We start from the raw sequence: 17,624 nt of genomic DNA on the forward strand, positions 1-17,624 counted from the left end.
TTATTATTTTACCTGCTCTTCTCTGCAAAGTGCTTTCCCTCCTCTTAATTAGTGGTACCACCATCCACCCAGTCCCCATGCCCAGTAACTTGGAGTCATCCCAGTCTCTCACCTCACATCTGATCAATTACCAAATCTTACCCATTTTTCTCATGACTGTTTCTAGAATATGTGCTTTCTCCATCCTTTTATTACCATTGTCTTCATCTGGCTCCTCATTAACTCTTTTTTCCTTTTGTTAAGACATTTATTCTTAATGCACGCTCAGAACTTTCCATTGCATCAACATAGAAAAATGAGTCCCACATCCACCTAAATAAGCCTACAAACTCTCCATTTCCAAATCAGAGGTCTTCACCTTCCCTCCAAGTATCTCTTCTATTGTACTTCCTGTCTCTCCAAATGGCACCACCACTTCCCACGCCTCCTACCCCCATCCAAAAATCTGAAGGTCTTTTCAGATTCCTTACGCTCTCTCTTCCATCCCCCTGAACTCTTGACTAGATAGTAGGAATACACATACCTCCTTTCCTGACTGTCTGTACCCAACACCTATCCCTTAAACTGGACAAGGCCTCTTACTATTGCCTCTTACTATTCCAGGCGTACCAGTCTAGCTTTTCTAATTAGACAATGCGATCCTTGAGGGCATGGACCATGTCTGGTAATTTTCTGAATCCTCCAGTGTGCCCAGAACAGCACTGGGTACAGAGTGGATGATCAACAGAGAAGTGAGTCGGCAGGTATTGAACAGCCAGTGCCCTGAGATGATGGCTGCTGTTTGCCCAACTCCTTTGCCATACTGAGAGGACAAGATCTCAGCAAAGAAGCTGGAAATGGTTCTCTGACGGACTGGGAAAAGGACTCCACCAAGGACAACATCATGGCTTGTGGAGTTATGACAACTCAGCTGATTTCTGAGATCTTGAATCTGTGGGTACCCATCTGTTATGTTGTATGGTGTCCTCAAGCAGTACTCAGTGGCCTGAGATCTTGGAAATATGTGCTGTTTAATGGTGGCTGCCTCACCTTGGACATAAGCAACAGTTAAAGTCTTTCATGAGTCTATTCTGCTTTCCAGAAGTAGAGTCTAGGGTGTTTTATTTCCATTATCTAGCAAAAATCCTTAGTCCTTTGAGGTTCATGCGATTTGAGTATTCTTCACTCTACCCCTTGCCCCACAACTGATGCTCCCTCGCTCACTGAGGATTTAGCAATTGTCTCCCCATCACCTAAGCTCCTGCCATCATCCCAGAAAGTTTCAACATGTACACAGATGACCTCTCTAACACCCTAGCCTCAAACTTCCACGACTTCCTTAACACCAATGGCTTTTAATTTCATTTTACTCATCTACTACCATGGCCATGCTTCAACTCCTATCACTGAAACTGTGCTCTGGTCAACCCTCACTTAGACTACCACCACTGTCTTCTGACCCATCACTCTGCCTCTATTCAAAAATCTACAGTGGCTCCGTATCTCCTACAGGGTCAAGTCAAGGTCCTTAGCCAGGGAGGCAGCATGCCACGCTCTGCCCAGTCTCTCATTTCTTCTCCATAATCTAACATTTCCTATTCTAACATTACTGATTATATGCAGTTTCCAATTCCTCCTGCCATTTCTTGAGCCTCCTAGGCCTCCCTCTGACTGCAAGATCCAGGAGACTTCCCTCCTTGTCTGCAAAGATGTTCCCTTCTTGTCTGCAAAGACTTTCATCTTCACGTTCCAGCTCAAACGCTACCTGCTCTGGAAAGCCTTCCCTGCCTTGTCTGGGCACAGCCAGGGGCTCTTTCTCCCGTGCTCCTAGCATGTGATACAGTCATTACAACACTTATCTGATCAGATTAATACCACGAGAGTAGGAACCATTCCTATTCATCTCTGTATCTCAGCCCCGGATGCAGGCCTGGTGCTAAGTTGGCTTCAACTAACGTTATGAAAGGAATGAAGAAATGAGTTCCTCTGTATATGAATGAGGTCAGAGGAGATTGGGCTCTCGAATTAATTGAACCTCTTCTCTTTTCACCCTGGCCCAGTGCCCTGCCCGTATGATTAAATCCCCTAACAGAATCTGCCCTGGCTAAGCACCATGTACAAATCCCTCAGCATTAAGTAGTAGAAAAGCTTCCAAGTGCTTGGAGAAAAAAGAGATTCGTGCCTCAGAGATGGGACATGAGACAAGTGGCAGGTGGAGAGGTGTCCATCTACTTCTTAGCTACTAACTTCTGGGGAGTATTGATGACTATTTCATACTAAAACCAATTATGTGTTCAACAGCTAGCCAATGACGGTGAGGATAAAAGTTAACAGAGGAGCCTGCATTTGTTGATCACTTTCTATGTGCCAGACCTAACTCTTTAGAGTAGGCATCATGGGTATTCTTCTCATCTTACAGGTAAGAAAACGGGCTCAATGTCACACACCTAATAAGTGCTTCAATATTATCTTTCTCTAGCTTCTTCACTCTTTCTCTCTTCACTGTCCTCACCATGCCCATTCTAAGATAATGCCCTTCCTCCTGTCTCCCCTCTATTCACCCTTCCTTTTCTTCATCGATGGCAACACCCTCATCTTGCCACCACCGCTTACAAGCATCACTTACAAGCATACTGACGTCCGCCCTAACCCTACCCTCCTCCTCTCCAGTTAGCCCCACGAGTGGTCCCTCTCCACCCTAAGGCCAGTCCCTCCACCTGCACGTTTGATGCTGTCCTCCCATCTTCTTAGGAACCTCACATTGTGAATTATCCTTCCTTTAACCTATAACTTCTCCATTCAACTGGATCCTTTCCATTGGCATTTAAATGTGCTCAGCTGTCTCCCACTAAAACAATTAAACCACCCTATCTCTCTATCACAGCCAAACCTCTGGAAAGATTTATACATGCAGTGTCCATTTCCTCGCTTTCCACTTTCTCCTCCACCGACTGCAATCTGACTTTTGCCTATCACATCACTGAAGCTTTTGCTTAAATCGCTTGTGATCTCCATGTTGCGAAAGCCAATGGATTTTTATTGGTCCTTGTTTCACTGACCTCTCAGCAGCACCTATGCTCTCTCTTCTCTTCTTCAGGAAACCCTCTGCTCTTGGCTTTCATAAAGTTTTCGCCTCCTGGTTTTTCTCTTATCTCCCTGGATCATCCTTCTCTGGTTACTTTTCAGGCTCATCCTCCTCTCCTTGAAGTTAGTGCCAGGCCTTCTCTTCTAAGCCCATCCTTGCTCCATAGGCAGCCTCATCCATGTCATGGCTTCAATTACCCCTAGATGTTGATGACTTACAGCGGCGTATTTCCTGCCCAGATCGCAAAACTCCTGCCTATATATCCACCTGCCCTCCCGATCTCCCCATTCAGATGGCTCAAAGGCTCCTCAGGTACAACATGGCTGAGGTTGAACTCATGATGTTTGCCCTAAAGTCTCGTTCTCCCTCACTATTTCCTGCCTCAGGGAATGGTACCACCATCCACCACACAAAGCTGGAAGCCTAGGACTCATCCTCAATACTTCCTTCTCAACTCTCGCATCCAAGCCATCACTTCCTGTCCATTTTATCCTCTAAACCTCTCAAATCTGCCTACTTCTTTCCATCTCCACTATACATGTCCAAGCCTGAACAACTGTCATCTTTCACCTGGACTCACTTGAAGTATCAAGTGAGTCTCCTAATAGGTCTCCCTGGATATGCTCTTGACCACCTAAAATAGACTGTCCACACTACACAACCAACGTGGTCTCTTTGAAATGGAAAATCTGACTATGTCACTCTCCTGCTTAAGTACTTCAGTGACTACCCACTGCTTTAGAATCAACATCAGATCCTTACTGTGGCTGATAAGACTCTGCATGTTCTAACTCCTTTCTACCTCTCCTGCTCATCTTGTGTGTTTCTTCCTCTCACTCACTGCACCCCAGTCCACTCAGAGGCCTTTGGCATCTCAAAATGCCATGTTCCCTGTAGCCAGGGACTTTCCCCATTCCTGGAATATCCTCTCCCAGCTCCGCAAGTCCCCTCACCTCCTTAGCTCCTGCTCACTCTTCAGGTTCCAGCTCAATCATCACTCCCTCAAGACGACTTCCCAGGTCCTCCCTGGATGGCCCCAGACCTCCCATTAAACCCTCTTATAATGTACCATGTTCTCTACTTTAGAGTTTTTTTCACAGTGTCACTTTACATTTCCCTTGCAACAAATTTGTTTCCTGCAAGCGACTTCAAGCTCCATGAAGGCTGCGGCTTTGACTGTTTTGGTTTTTGTCCCCCTCAACATTGTATCCCCTGTGATACTCAATAAGTACTTGCTGACATCTTGAAAATGCGATCCTCACATTTCAACCCGACTCTAACTAGCTTCTGGCCTCGTTACTTCTCTGAAATTGCCCTTGTTAAAGTCAACAACCTTCAAACTGCCAAAACTGTACTCCTATGGAGTCTTGATGTTCTACTAGCTGGACTGAGGGTTTCCTGCACTAAAATAGACACCTGGCAGCCTTTCCCCAATTCTTGGGGGAAAAAATGAGCTGACAGATCATTCTCAATTTAAAAATTTTGTTTCAGAAAGTTTTCTTAATACGTGATACCTACTCTTCTATGTCTGTGGTAGAATCTGGCATAGGATGCTGATTTAGTTCAAAATTATAATTCATCCATTTTAATATATAAATATATCATGGTGTTCTCCAAAGAACACCATGATTCCCATGGGTTTCATGACATGAACAAGTGTTTGAGACTTACTGGCCAAATCCAAAGAAAAGTTTTTAGTTTTCTGATTTGTTCTCTTGGTGGTGTCTCGTACAATTTATCATATTGGTTACTCGTAGCAACCAGCATTTTTAAAAATTATTTTTAAAATTATTTTTAATATTATTTATTTACTAAAAAATTTTTTTTTCTGAGTTGGGTCTTCATTGCTGCGTGCGGGCTTTCTCTAGTTGCGGCAAGCAGGGGCTCTAGGTGTGCGGGCTTCAGTAGTTGTGGCACACGGGCTCAGTAGTTGTGGCTTGTGGGCTCCAGAGCGCAGGCTCAGTAGTTGTGGCGCATGGGCTTAGTTGCTCCAAGGCATGTGGGATCTTCCCAGACCAGGGCTCGAACCCGTGTCCCCTGAATTGGTAGGTGGATTCTTAACCACTGCACCACCAGGTAACTCCCTAGCAACCAGCATTTACTGAGAAAATATTACGTTGCCCTTTGTCCCTATTTTTACTATAGCATTTATCACCTTCTCCTGTGATCTCTTTCATGTACTGCAGGAGGGTACAGGGACTGTGGCTTTTCCTTCTCTCCCTCTCCCTCTCCCTAGTGAGCCCAGCACGTGGCCCAGGCACATGGATCATGTTTGTTGAATGCAGGAATAAATGCATGAGTGAATAAAAGACTGAATAAAATAGGAAGACAGAACTTAAATCCTCAGCCTCAGTACTCTTCCTCCTAATCTCTGCTCCCTCCCAACTGGAAAACTCAGTGACACAGTGGTTTGATACAACAGAAACGTAGATTTTACATATGAAAATACCATCCACTGTTATTTTTAAAAGTAAAATGAATCCGATATAAACGTACTATAACTTTACAGGTCTAGCCCTTGTGAGCTTCACTTCTAATATCTAATCCATCATTAAGCCCTGTTGATTTTACCACACACACAAAAATTCATAGTGACTGCCTACTTAATGGGGAGAGAAAGTTTTATTCTGTATCTAAAAATGCTATGCATTATGTCTGTAGCAGAAGTTGGGTAAATCATGACATTTTACTGATACAAGTATATCTTTAAACACTCCATATTCTATCGTAACCCTGTGCCTTTGCCCAAGCTGTTCTCTTAGCCACCTCTGCCCTTTCTCCTGAGCTTGTCTATCAAAATCATACTTAACCTTCAAGGCTCAGTTCAAAAATCACCTCCTCCAAAAATACCTTCATGATCTACCAGAATTACTGGGGCCAGCCTGATTCACTTTAGCCCCTCTGCGTGTGACAGCACGTTGCCTGTACCTCTACTTGGCATTTACTTCTTTAGTCTGCAGAGTCCTGCTGATGTTATGACTGTTCCTCTCCCATACTGCCTTGCAGGTAACGCAAACCCAGGGACCAGGCCTTGCTCATCTTTCTGCCTTACCAGTGCCTTGAACAATAGGCATTTTCTGAATTGAAGTGTGTTAGGCTGATCATCCACTACTAGTATATACGTAAATATCATTTGTGTGTGTGTCATAAGGTGACTTTTTAAAAAATAGTTGTGGTATCTGGCTTTCCCCCTTCTGGCTAGGTTTTGACAGCCTTAGCTGAGAGCCCAGTCCAGCTTCTTGCTCTCACCCCTATTGGCAACAGAGCATACAGAAGGAGCAGCTGCCTGTGTGCTCCAGAATTTATCTGGAGAAAAATTCAAGCTGTTTTTTCTCTTTTTTTTTTTTGGTACACGGGCCTCTCACTGCTGTGGCCTCTCCCGTTGCAGAGCACAGGCTCCGGACGCGCAGGCTCAGCAGCCATGGCTCACAGGCCCAGCCGCTCCGTGGCATGTGGGATCTTCCCGGACCGGGGCACGAACCCGTGTCCCCCGCATCGGCAGGTGGACTCTCAACCACTGCGCCACCAGGGAAGCCCTCAAGCTGTTTTTTTTTTAAGTGGAATGGGAGTCAGAGGTGAGTCCTAGACAGTGAGCTGCATGGGAGAAGAAACGTTTGCAGTGAGCAAGGCTCTCAGTTCTCAGGATGTTTTGTTTCAAGCAGCAGACAGACTCCCAGCACAGACCTGGCATTCAGGGGCCACCCTGCTCATCTTCCTCCTTGGGGGCAGACATCGGGCCTCCCGAGCACATCCTCACAGCCCTCCACACCACTGGCGTCTGGACCAAAGCAGAGACAACCCCTCCTCCCTCTGTCCCTGGGAAACATCACACTTGCAGTCCACTCAACCCAGCCCTAATGCACACAGAGACAGAAGCAAGAGAGATGGAAATCCAAACCAAAAGCGCTGACTGCTTTGTCCCTGAACCATGCCTCATACAAACCTATCCAGCCTGCAAAGATTCCAGCTCAGCCACATGCTGTTATAACCCAAACTGAGTATGCGAGCACCTCTGTGATGCCGCTGTGCCTGTGTTGCAGGTTACTGTGCAGAGATCGGAAAAGTCATTGAAAGGAGAGCATAAAGGTGTCGTTGCTTGCTGGCAAAGAGCCTGTGTTCTCACATGTACCTGATCAAGTGGTTAAATGAGATAATGTCGGCACAGTGCTTAGCAGAGTGACAGGAACAGAGAAAGCTCCCAATGAAGGCTTCCTACCTAACAGTGCTGGAGGACCCCTTCTCGTGTGATTAGAAGCAAGTCTGTCTTCCACTGCTTCTGCGATTCAACAGCTGCCCTACCTGAAGGAGGGAAGGCAGTGCCTAATACCTGTCCCCATACCCTTCGCGCATCTGGTGGCTTCCAAGCTGCATGGGGGGAAAAAACTGAACTGGGCATCTGTGCAGATGGGAAGCAGCCAAAGGGGCATCTAGGGACATACTGATTGATGCAGATGACAACTGCATCAATAACCTAACTTCCTTCCTCCTCTGGGGCAATACAGCCCAAGAGACCCCAGAGCAATTTTCAAACATTTTCTTTCAAGCGTATCTCCCTTCCTCTCCTTTCTGAGGCCCAAATGCAATGTCCAGCCACAGTGTTCCTCCTGTGCCCTTACCTAGCGCTGTCCAGGCACTGATACTTTATTCTGTATAGGGAAACAGCAGGGTGGTAAAAAGAAGGATAGTTTCTATTTCTTCATGTTGTTTTCAAGATTGAGGATCATATCTTGCCTACCCAGCTCAGAGAGGCTAAAGACACCTCTCTCCCCAGCTTTCCAAGAAAACTTACACAGTTATATTTAAAGGAATTTTAGATGGCTCAGAGCCTATGAGCCCTGTGTGGTCTCACAGCCCTTTAGCTTTTATCCCAAAGGGAACCTCTCAAGCAAACTGAGGGGCAGTATTGCCTCACACTGTTCAGCTGAAGAAGAGCTTGAGGGAATATGTCAGACACAGGGCAAGGAAAGAGGGTTTTTTAAAAATAGTTAATGGGAGATAGCTTCAAGATGGCAGAGGAGTAAGACATGGGAGGTTACCTTCCTCCCCACAAATACATCAAAAATACACGTACATGTGGAACAACTCCTACAGAACACCTACTAACGCTGGCAGAAGACCTCAGACTTCCCAAAAGGCAAGAAACTCCCCCACATACCTGGGTAGGGCAGAAGATAAAAGGAAAAACAGAGACTAAAGAATAGGGATGGGACCTGCACCTCTGGGAGGGAGCTGTGAAGGAGGAAAGGTTTCCACACACTAGGAAGCCCCTTCAGTGGCAGAGACGGGGTTGTGGGGGTGGGGGGAGCTTCACAGCCACAGAGGAGAGCGAAGCAACAGGGGTGCGGAGGGCAAAGTGGAGAGATTCCCACACAGAGGATCGGTGCCGACCAGCACTCACCAGCCCAAGAGGCTTATCTGCTCTCCCGCCGGGCGGGCGGGGGCTGGGAGCTGAGGCTCGGGCTTCGGAGGTCAGACCCCAGGGAGAGGACTGGGGTTGGCAGCGTGAACACAGCCTGAAGGGGGCTAGTGCACCACAGCTAGCCAGGAGGGAGTCTGGGAAAAAGTCTGGGCCTGCCTAAGAGGCAAGAGACCATTGTTTCGGGGTGCATGAGGAGAAGGGATTCAGAGCACCACCTAAATGAGCTCCAGAGATGGGCGTGAGCCGCAGCTATCAGCTCGGACCCCAGAGACGGGCAAGAGATGCTAAGGCTGCTGCTGCAGCCACCAAGAAGCCTGTGTGCAAGCACAGGTCACTATCCACACCTCCCCTCCCAGGAGCCTGTGCAACCCGCCACTGCCAGGGTCCCGTGATCCAGGGACAAGTTCCCGGGGAGAACACACGGCGCACCTCAGGCTGTTGCAACGTCACGCCAGCCTCTGCCGCTGCAGGCTCACCCCGCATTCCGTACCCCTCCCTACCCCCAGCCTGAGTGAGCCAGAGCCCCCTGATCAGCTGCTACTTTAAGCCCATCCTGTCTGGGCAGGGAACAGATGCCCTCAGGCAACCTACACGCAGAGGCGGGGGCCAAATCCAAAGGTGAACCCCAGGAGCTGTGCGAACAAAGAAGAGAAAGGGAAACCTCTCCATGCAGCCTCAGGAGCAGTGGATTAGATCTCCACAATCAAACTGACGTACCCTGCATCTGTGGAATACCTGAATAGACAAGAAATCATCCCAAAATTGAGGAGGTGGACTTTGGGATCAACTGTAGACTTGGGGTTTGCTTTCTGCATCTAACTTGCTTCTGGTTTTATGTTTATCTAGTTTAGTATTTAGAGCTTACTATCATTGGTAGATTTGTTTATTGACTTGGTTGCTCTCGTCCTTTTTCTTTAATATATATATATATATATATATATATATATATAGTTTTCCCTTTTTCTCCTTTTGTGAGTGTGCATGTGTATGCTTCTTTGTGTGATTTTGTTTGTATTGTTTTGCTTTTACAATTTGTCCTAGGGTTCTGTCTGTCCTTTTTTTTTTTAATACAGTTTTTAGCGCTTGTTATCATTGGTGGATTTGTTCTTTGGTTTGGTTGCTCTTTCTTTATTTTTTTTAATTACTTTTTTATTTTTAATAATATTTTTAAAATTTTTTATTTCAATAACTTTATTTTATTTTTCTTTCTTCTTTCTTTTTTCTCCCTTTTCTTCTGAGCTGGATGACTGACAGAGTCTTGGTGCTCCAGCTGGGTGTCAGGCCTGAGCCTCTGAGGTGGGAAAGCCAAGTTCAGGACATTAGACCACCAGAGACCTCCCGGCCCCACGTGATATCAAACGGTGAAAGCTCTCTCAGAGATCTCCAACTCAACACTAGGACCCAACTCCACTCAACGACTAGCAAGCTACAGTGCTGGGCACCTTATGCCAAACAACTAGCAGAACAGGAACACAACCCCACCCATTAGCAGAGAGGCTGCCTAAAATCATAATAAGGTCACAGACACCCCAAAACACACCACCGGATGTGGTCCTGCCCACCAGAAAGACAAGATCCAGCCTCATCCACCAGAACACAGGCACTAGTCCCCTCCACCAGGAAGCCAACACAAGCCACTGAACCAACCTTACCCACTGGGGGCAGACACCAAAAACAACGGGAACAGTGACCTGCAGCCTGCAGACAGGAGACCCCAAACACAGTAAGTTACGGAAAATGAGAAGACAGAGAAATACACAGCAGATGAAGGAGCAAGGTAAAAACCCACCAGACCTAATAAATGAAGAGGATATAGGTAGTCTACCTGAAAAAGAATTCAGAGTAATGATAGTAAACATGATCTAAAATCTTGGAAATAGAATGGAGAAAATACAAGAAACCTTTAACAAGGAAATAGAAGAACCAAAGCGCAAACAAACAATGATGAACAACACAATAAATAAAATTAAAAATTCTCTAGAAGGGATCAATAGCAGAATAACTGAGGCAGAAGAACTGATAAATGACCTGGAAGATAAAATAGTGGAAATAACTACTGCAGAGCAGAATAAGGAAAAAAGAATGAAAAGAATTGAGGACAGTCTCAGAGACCTCTGGGACAACATTAAACGCACCAACATTCGAATTATAGAGGTCTCAGAAGAAGAAGAGAAAAAGAAAGGGACTGAGAAAATATTTGAAGAGATTATAGTTAAAAATTTCCTTAATATGGGAAAGGAAATAGTCAATCAAGTCCAGGAAGCACAGAGAGTCCCATACAGGATAAATCCAAGGAGACACACGCCAAGACACATATTAATCAAACTATCAAAAATTAAATACAAAGAAAAAATATTAAAAGCAACAATGGAAAAGCAACAAATAACATACAAGGGAATCCCCATAAGGTTAACAGCTGATCTTTCAGCAGAAACTCTGCAGGCCAGAAGGGAGTGGCAGGACATATTTAAAGTGATGAAAGGGAAAAAGCTGCAACCAAGATTACTCTACCCAGCAAGGATCTCATTCAGATTCGACGGAGAAATTAAAACCTTTACAGACAAGCAAAAGCTAAGAGAATTCAGCACCACAAAACCAGCTTTACAACAAATCCTAAAGGAACTTCTCTAGGCAGGAAACACAAGAGAAGGAAAAGACCTACAATAACAAACCCAAAACAAATAAGAAAATGGTAACAGGAAAACATATCAATAACTACCTTAAATGTAAATGGATTAAATGCTCCAACCAAAAGACACCGACTGGCTGAATGGATACAAAAACAAGACCTGTATATATGCTGTCTACAAGAGACCCACTTCAGACTTAGGGACATGTACAGACTGAAAGTGAGGGGAAGGAAAAAGATATTCCATGCAATTGGAAATCAAAAGAAAGCTGGAGTAGCAATTCTCATAACAGACAAAATAGACTTTAAAATAAAGACTATTACACGAGACAAAGGACACTACATAATGATCAAGGGATCAATCCAAGAAGAAGATATAACAATTGTAAATATTTATGCACCCAAAATAGGAACACCTCAAAACATAAGGCAAATGCTAACAGCCATAAAAGGGGAAATCGACAGTAACATAACCATAGTAGGGGACTTTAACACCCCACTTTCACCAATGGACAGATCAACCAAAATGAAAATAAATAAGGAAACAGAAGCTTTAAATGATACATTAAACAAGATGGACCTAGTTGATATTTAGAGGACATTCCCTCCAGAAACAACAGAATATACTTTCTTCTCAAGTGCTCATGTAACATTCTTCAGGATAAATCATATCTTGGGTCACAAATCAAGTCTTGGTAAATTTAAGAAAACTGAAATTGGGCTTCCCTGGTGGCGCAGTGGTTGAAAGTCCACCTGCCGATGCAGGGGACACGGGTTCGTGCTCCGGTCTGGGAGGATCCCACATGCCGCAGAGCGGCTGGGCTCGTGAGCCATGGCCGCTGAGCCTGCGCATCCAGAGCCTGTGCTCCGCAACGGGAGAGGCCACAACAGTGAGAGGCCCGCATACCGCAAAAAAAAAAAGAAAAAAGAAAACTGAAATCGTATCAAGCATCTTTTCCAACCGCAACGCTATGAGACTAGATATCAATTACAGGAAAAAACCTGTAAAAAATATAAACACATGGAGGCTAAACAATACACTACTAAATAACCAAGAGATCACTGAAGAAATCAAAGAGGAAAGCAAAAAATACCTAGAAACAAATGACAATGAAAACAAGATGACCCAAAGACTATGGGATGCAGCAAAAGCAGTTCTAAGAGGGAAGTTTATAGCAATACAATCCTACCTCAAGAAACAAGAAACATCTCAAAAAAACAATCTAACCTTACACACAAAGCAATTAGAGAAAAAAGAACAAAAAAAACCCCAAAGTTAGCAGAAGAAAGAAATCATAAAGGTCAGATCAGAAATAAATGAAAAAGAAATAAAGGAAACCATAGCTAAGATCAATAAAACTAAAAGCTGGTTCTTTGAGAAGATAAACAAAATTGATACACCATTAGCCAGACTCATCAAGAAAAAAAGGGAGAAGACTCAAATCAACCAAATTAGACATGAAAAAGAGGTAGCAACTGACACTGCAGAAATACAAAGGATCATGAGAGATTACTACAAGCAACTATATGCCAATAAAATGGACAACCTGGAAGACATGGACAATTTCTTAGAAAAGCACAACCTCCTGACACTGAACCAGGAAGAAATAGAAAATATAAACAGAACAATCACAAGCACTGAAATTGAAACTGTGATTAAAAGTCTCCCAACAAGCAAAAGCCCAGGACCAGATGGCTTCACAGCCATCTGGCGAATTCTATCAAACATTTAGAGCAGAGCTAACACCTATCCTTCTCAAACTCTTCCAAAATATAGCAGAGGGAGGAACACTCCCAAAGTCATTCTAAAAGGCCACCATCACCCTGATACCAAAACCAGACAAAAATGTCACAAAAAAAGAAAACTACAGGCCAGTATCACTGAACATAGATGCAAAAATCCTCAACAAAATACTAGCAAGCAGAATCCAACAGCACATTAAAAGGATCATACACCATGATCAAGTGGGGTTTATCCCAGGAATGCAACGATTCTTCAATATACACAAATCAATCAATGTGATACACCATATTAACAAATTGAAGGAGAAAAACCATATGATCATCTCAATAGATGCAGAAAAAGCTCTCGACAAAATTCAACACCCATTTATGATAAAAACTCTCCAGAGAGTAGGCATAGGGGAACTTACAGTCCCCTCTTAAACAGTCATGTACCACAATGTTCATTGCAGCTCTATTTACAAAAGCCAGGACATGAAAGCAACCTAAGTGTCCAGCGACAGATGAATGGATAAAGAAGATGTGGCACATAATGGAATATTACTCTGTCATACAGAGTGAAGTAAGTCAGAAAGAGAAAAACAAATACCGTATGCTAACACATATATATGGAATCTAAAAAAAAAAAAAAAAAAAGGCTCTGAAGAACCTAGGGGTAGGACAGCAATAAAGATGCAGACGTAAAGAATGGACTTGACAACACAGGGAGGGGGGAAGGGTAAGCTGAGACAAGTGAGAGAGAGGCATGGACATATATACACTACCAAATGTAAAATAGATAGCTAGTGGGAAGCAGCCGCATAGCACAGGGAGATCAGCTCTGTGCTTTGTGTCCACCTAGAGGTGTGGGATAGGGAGGGTGGGAGGGAGGCACAAGAGGGAAGAATATGGGGATATATGTATATGTATAGCTGATTCACTCTGTTATATAGCAGAAACTAACACATCACTGTAAAGCAATTATACTCCAATAAAGATGTTAAGAAATGTACAAAAGAGTTTACAGGTCCACTCTCCCTGGAGGCAACAGGTATTATTAGGTTTTGTGTATACGGTTATGCAAATGCAAGCAAATATCTTGGACTGCTCCTTCTTCCTCCTCTTTTATAGCATGAAGAGTAGCATATGATAAACACCCTATGTATGTTTTCCACTCAGCCCTATATCTTGAAAACTGTCATATATCAGTTATATAGTAAGCTTCCTAAATCTTTTTTTATGGATGAACAGAACAGTATTCAACTATCTGGAAGTACCACAAGTCCCCCTTTGATGAGCATGTAGGTTGTTCTTTCATAGTTCAAACAACGCTATAATATACACATGCCTTTGTGGCCACATGCAAGAACAGTGGCAAATCGGATTCCTAAAAACGAAATCACTGAGTCGGATGTCATGGGCGTTTCTAATTTTGATATACTTTTCTAAAAGGCTCTCCAAAGGAGTTGTACCAGTTTACTCTCCAACCAGCAATATATGAAACTGCCTATTTTTCCAGAACCTCATCAACAGTTTATCAATCTTTTTTATGTTTGCTAACTGAAAGGTAAATAAGTACGTCACTGCGGAGCTTACACTTTACATATTAAAGAAATTAATCCATTGTGTATGAATTAAATGCCTGAGTCCTATTGGGGAAAAAAAGCATCCAGTTTTACTAGGTCAGCACTTCCTCTGAAATCTAATGGGGTCACAAACATCCCTCGGACCTACAAATAACAGTCTTTATTCGCAGTGTTCTAGATTTCCAGCTACCACATGTGCATCTATTCTTAGTGGGAGAAGTGTTGCGCTGTGGAAGGAGCAGAGACTTTGGAATTAGCCAGACCTGGGTTCCAGGCACAGCTTGGCTACTGACTAGCTTTATGATCTTAGCAAATTACTTAACCTTTCCCAAACTCAGTCTCCTCACATGAAATATGGGGATCATAATACTGATTTTGCAAAGCTTCATCTCTGGTACATAGAAGGTACTTAACAAATAGTAGCAGCTTTCATTAGTGTTAATAATCATCAGGCCAGATTCTAAACCTCAGGGCACTTTTCACAATTGACAGGACCTGGAACAGCCCAGCCAGGGCTGAATGGCTCTTTTGTTAAGTGGCCACCCAGAGGATTCCCAACTCCTCCTTGAAGTCACCACACCCTCCTTCCAAAGTTAGCAGGAGAGCTCCCTAAAATCCCACCCAAGGCCTCTGGATGAGGGGTGGGCTGTTTCTGTGCCAGCCTCCGCTGCTGCCAGATGATGTTTGTATTCAGACTAAGGGCACTCTGGTCTAAGCAGAGCTCATTTCCAATTTCAGATGGACAAGTCAGAGGCAAAACAGAGATCCTTGGGCAAAACATGAAGGACTTGCTCTCATCGGCACCAGAGCCCATCTTTCCTTTCCCAAGCACTATTTTTGATGAGGTCACTAAATGCAGATTTCTAGTTTTGGCAGGAATGCCAGTGGTGCTAGGGCTTCTATCCAGGTATGTAACACTCCCTCCTCCCGAAGAACTTGAGGCTTTTCCCATTTACACATGGTCCTGTCTCATTTCATCCCCCAGGATGGCAGAAATTATGATAGTGAGGGAGGGCACTGCTGCGGATCGAATGCCCTGTCTGAACCTCAGGAAGCCATATCTCAGGATATGGCTGTGAGCGGGAGGTGACAGCCATAGGAATGACAGCATTCCTCCCTGCGTGCCAACACGACCCCCATCTCTATATTCTATATGCGGGTTTGGATCCTCTCAGGCACGGGAGCTGGAACCTCCTGGGAGAGGTCTGAGAAATTATAATTGCTTTCAGAGAATGTTCCTTTGCTCTTTCTTCCCCTTAGTCCACCTCTGTCATTTGAAGGAAACGGGCAAGATCTGAACATAATTTCAAGTACTTCATTAGTACAGAAAGAAAGTGGCCTTTTTCCCCCCAAGACTCCAGATCCCAGCCAATCGCACGCAAAGTGAACATGCAGGATCTGAAGTCCCCCATCGTTAGTCTTTCACAAGGTATAAAACGTGGGTCTGCCTCAGACACGGGCGGGCCGGGCAGGGCACAGATACCAGACTGCGTAGACGTCGACCCTTGCCAGTTAACACGGCTGCCTCCTCAGAATCGGACCCCTAGCCCTGCCGGTGAGAACCACCCTCCCCGCAACCGGGGTCCTCCAGTCAGGCCGCAAGCGTGACCTGGGGCTAGGGGAGGGTCCGCAGCTGGGCAGACTGGAAAGGACGAGAGAAAGTGCCTCAACTGACTGCGGGGCCCCAGCCTGCGGGGTGGCTACATCCCCGCCACATCAAACTAGTTAGAGCGAACTTCCAGAGCCCCACAGTTCCACCAGAGGAAAGCAATGCCCACGTGAGACACAAGAACACGGGTGGTGTAAATGGCCCGGGGCACTGACAGAGAAGACAGCTCTCCACCCCTGCCTTCCTTCGCTGCCTTCGGAGGCGCAGAGCAGCGAGGAAGCCCCCCTGCAGGCGGTCTCCCGGGCGCCGCGCTGGGCACTCCACCCGCCCATCCCAGCCAGACTCCGAGTGAAGGGGACTCGAGCAACAGAATGCGGGTTTCACCCCGACACTGCTTTCCGCTCACCTCCCGAACTCTCTACCCCGGCCAAACCCTCCTCCGGGCCGCTGAGCGGAGCTTCGATGTGGCCGGCGCCTCGAGACAAGCCCGCCGCGCCCGCCCGTCAGCGCACGGCGCTAGGGGATGGGGTGCGGGACGCCCGCCCCAGGGCCTCAGGAGGAAGCGGACAGCGGCCCAGGTGAGAGTCCGGTTTCTGTGTCCCTGAGGCAGACGGTCAGCCCCCGGCGGTCCTGGACCTGAGAGGCCGACCCGGCGCCGCGAACGCACCTCCGCCCGCCTTATTTTGTAAAACTTCAGGAAAACCACCAGCACATCCAGCCCAGATTGCAAGGCTGGCCCGGGGGCGCCCGCGCGCTCGGATCCACCCCGCCGCACAGTCCGACCGCTCCCACCCACCCCGGGTCAGCAGCCCCGGCCCGGCGCCCCGCTCACTCACTCGCGCCCGGCCAGCCCTCGCAGCCCGCCGAGTCGCGGGCCCAGGCAGCCGCATGGTCCCCGGGAGCTCGCGGGCGCCGAGGCGCAGCAGCCGCGTCCGTGTGGGGTCCCGCCGGGCGGAAGGCGCCGGGGAGCAGGTCGGCAACGCGGGGCTGAGGCGGCGGCAGCAGCAGCAGCAGCGGTGCGGCCGGGGGCAGGGACCCGGCAAGGCCCGCCCCGGGGCGGGGACGGCGCGACCCGCGGCCTGGCCTTGAGGCCCAAGACGTCCACCCCCACGCCCTCGGAGCGAACGGCTCGGGGGCCGAGCCGGAGAGGCGAGCGCGGACCCAGAGCCAGCCGGGCACGGCCACGGCCAAGATAGGGGTGGGCAGAGGGCGGCGGCCCCGGGGAGCGCTTACCCGGCTGCAGAGGCGCCCTCGAAAGTACACGCTGGCCCGACACATCCCCGTCCCGGCGCGGAGACAGGCGCCCCGCGAGGTCCTCGGCCAGCCCCTCCCTCTCCCCCTCCCCTCTCCTCCCCTCCCCTCCCCTCCCCTCTCCTCCCCTCCCCTCCTCGCCCCTCCTCTCCCCTCCCCCTCCTTCTGGGAACCTCGGCGCGGAGCAGCGCCTTACACATTACCTCAGCTGTGCGGCTCAGCTCCGGCGGCGACTCCTGCGTTCGGTTCCCACGGGGTCTGCGCGCGTCCTTCCGGACGCCCCCGGTTGGGGAGGCCCACGTGAGGCTCCTCCGCCCTCCCTGACCCTCAGAGGACTGGCTTTG

This window comes from Hyperoodon ampullatus (genome assembly GCF_949752795.1).
Source record: "Hyperoodon ampullatus genome assembly, chromosome: 2".
Classification (NCBI taxonomy): Eukaryota; Metazoa; Chordata; class Mammalia; order Artiodactyla; family Ziphiidae; genus Hyperoodon; species Hyperoodon ampullatus.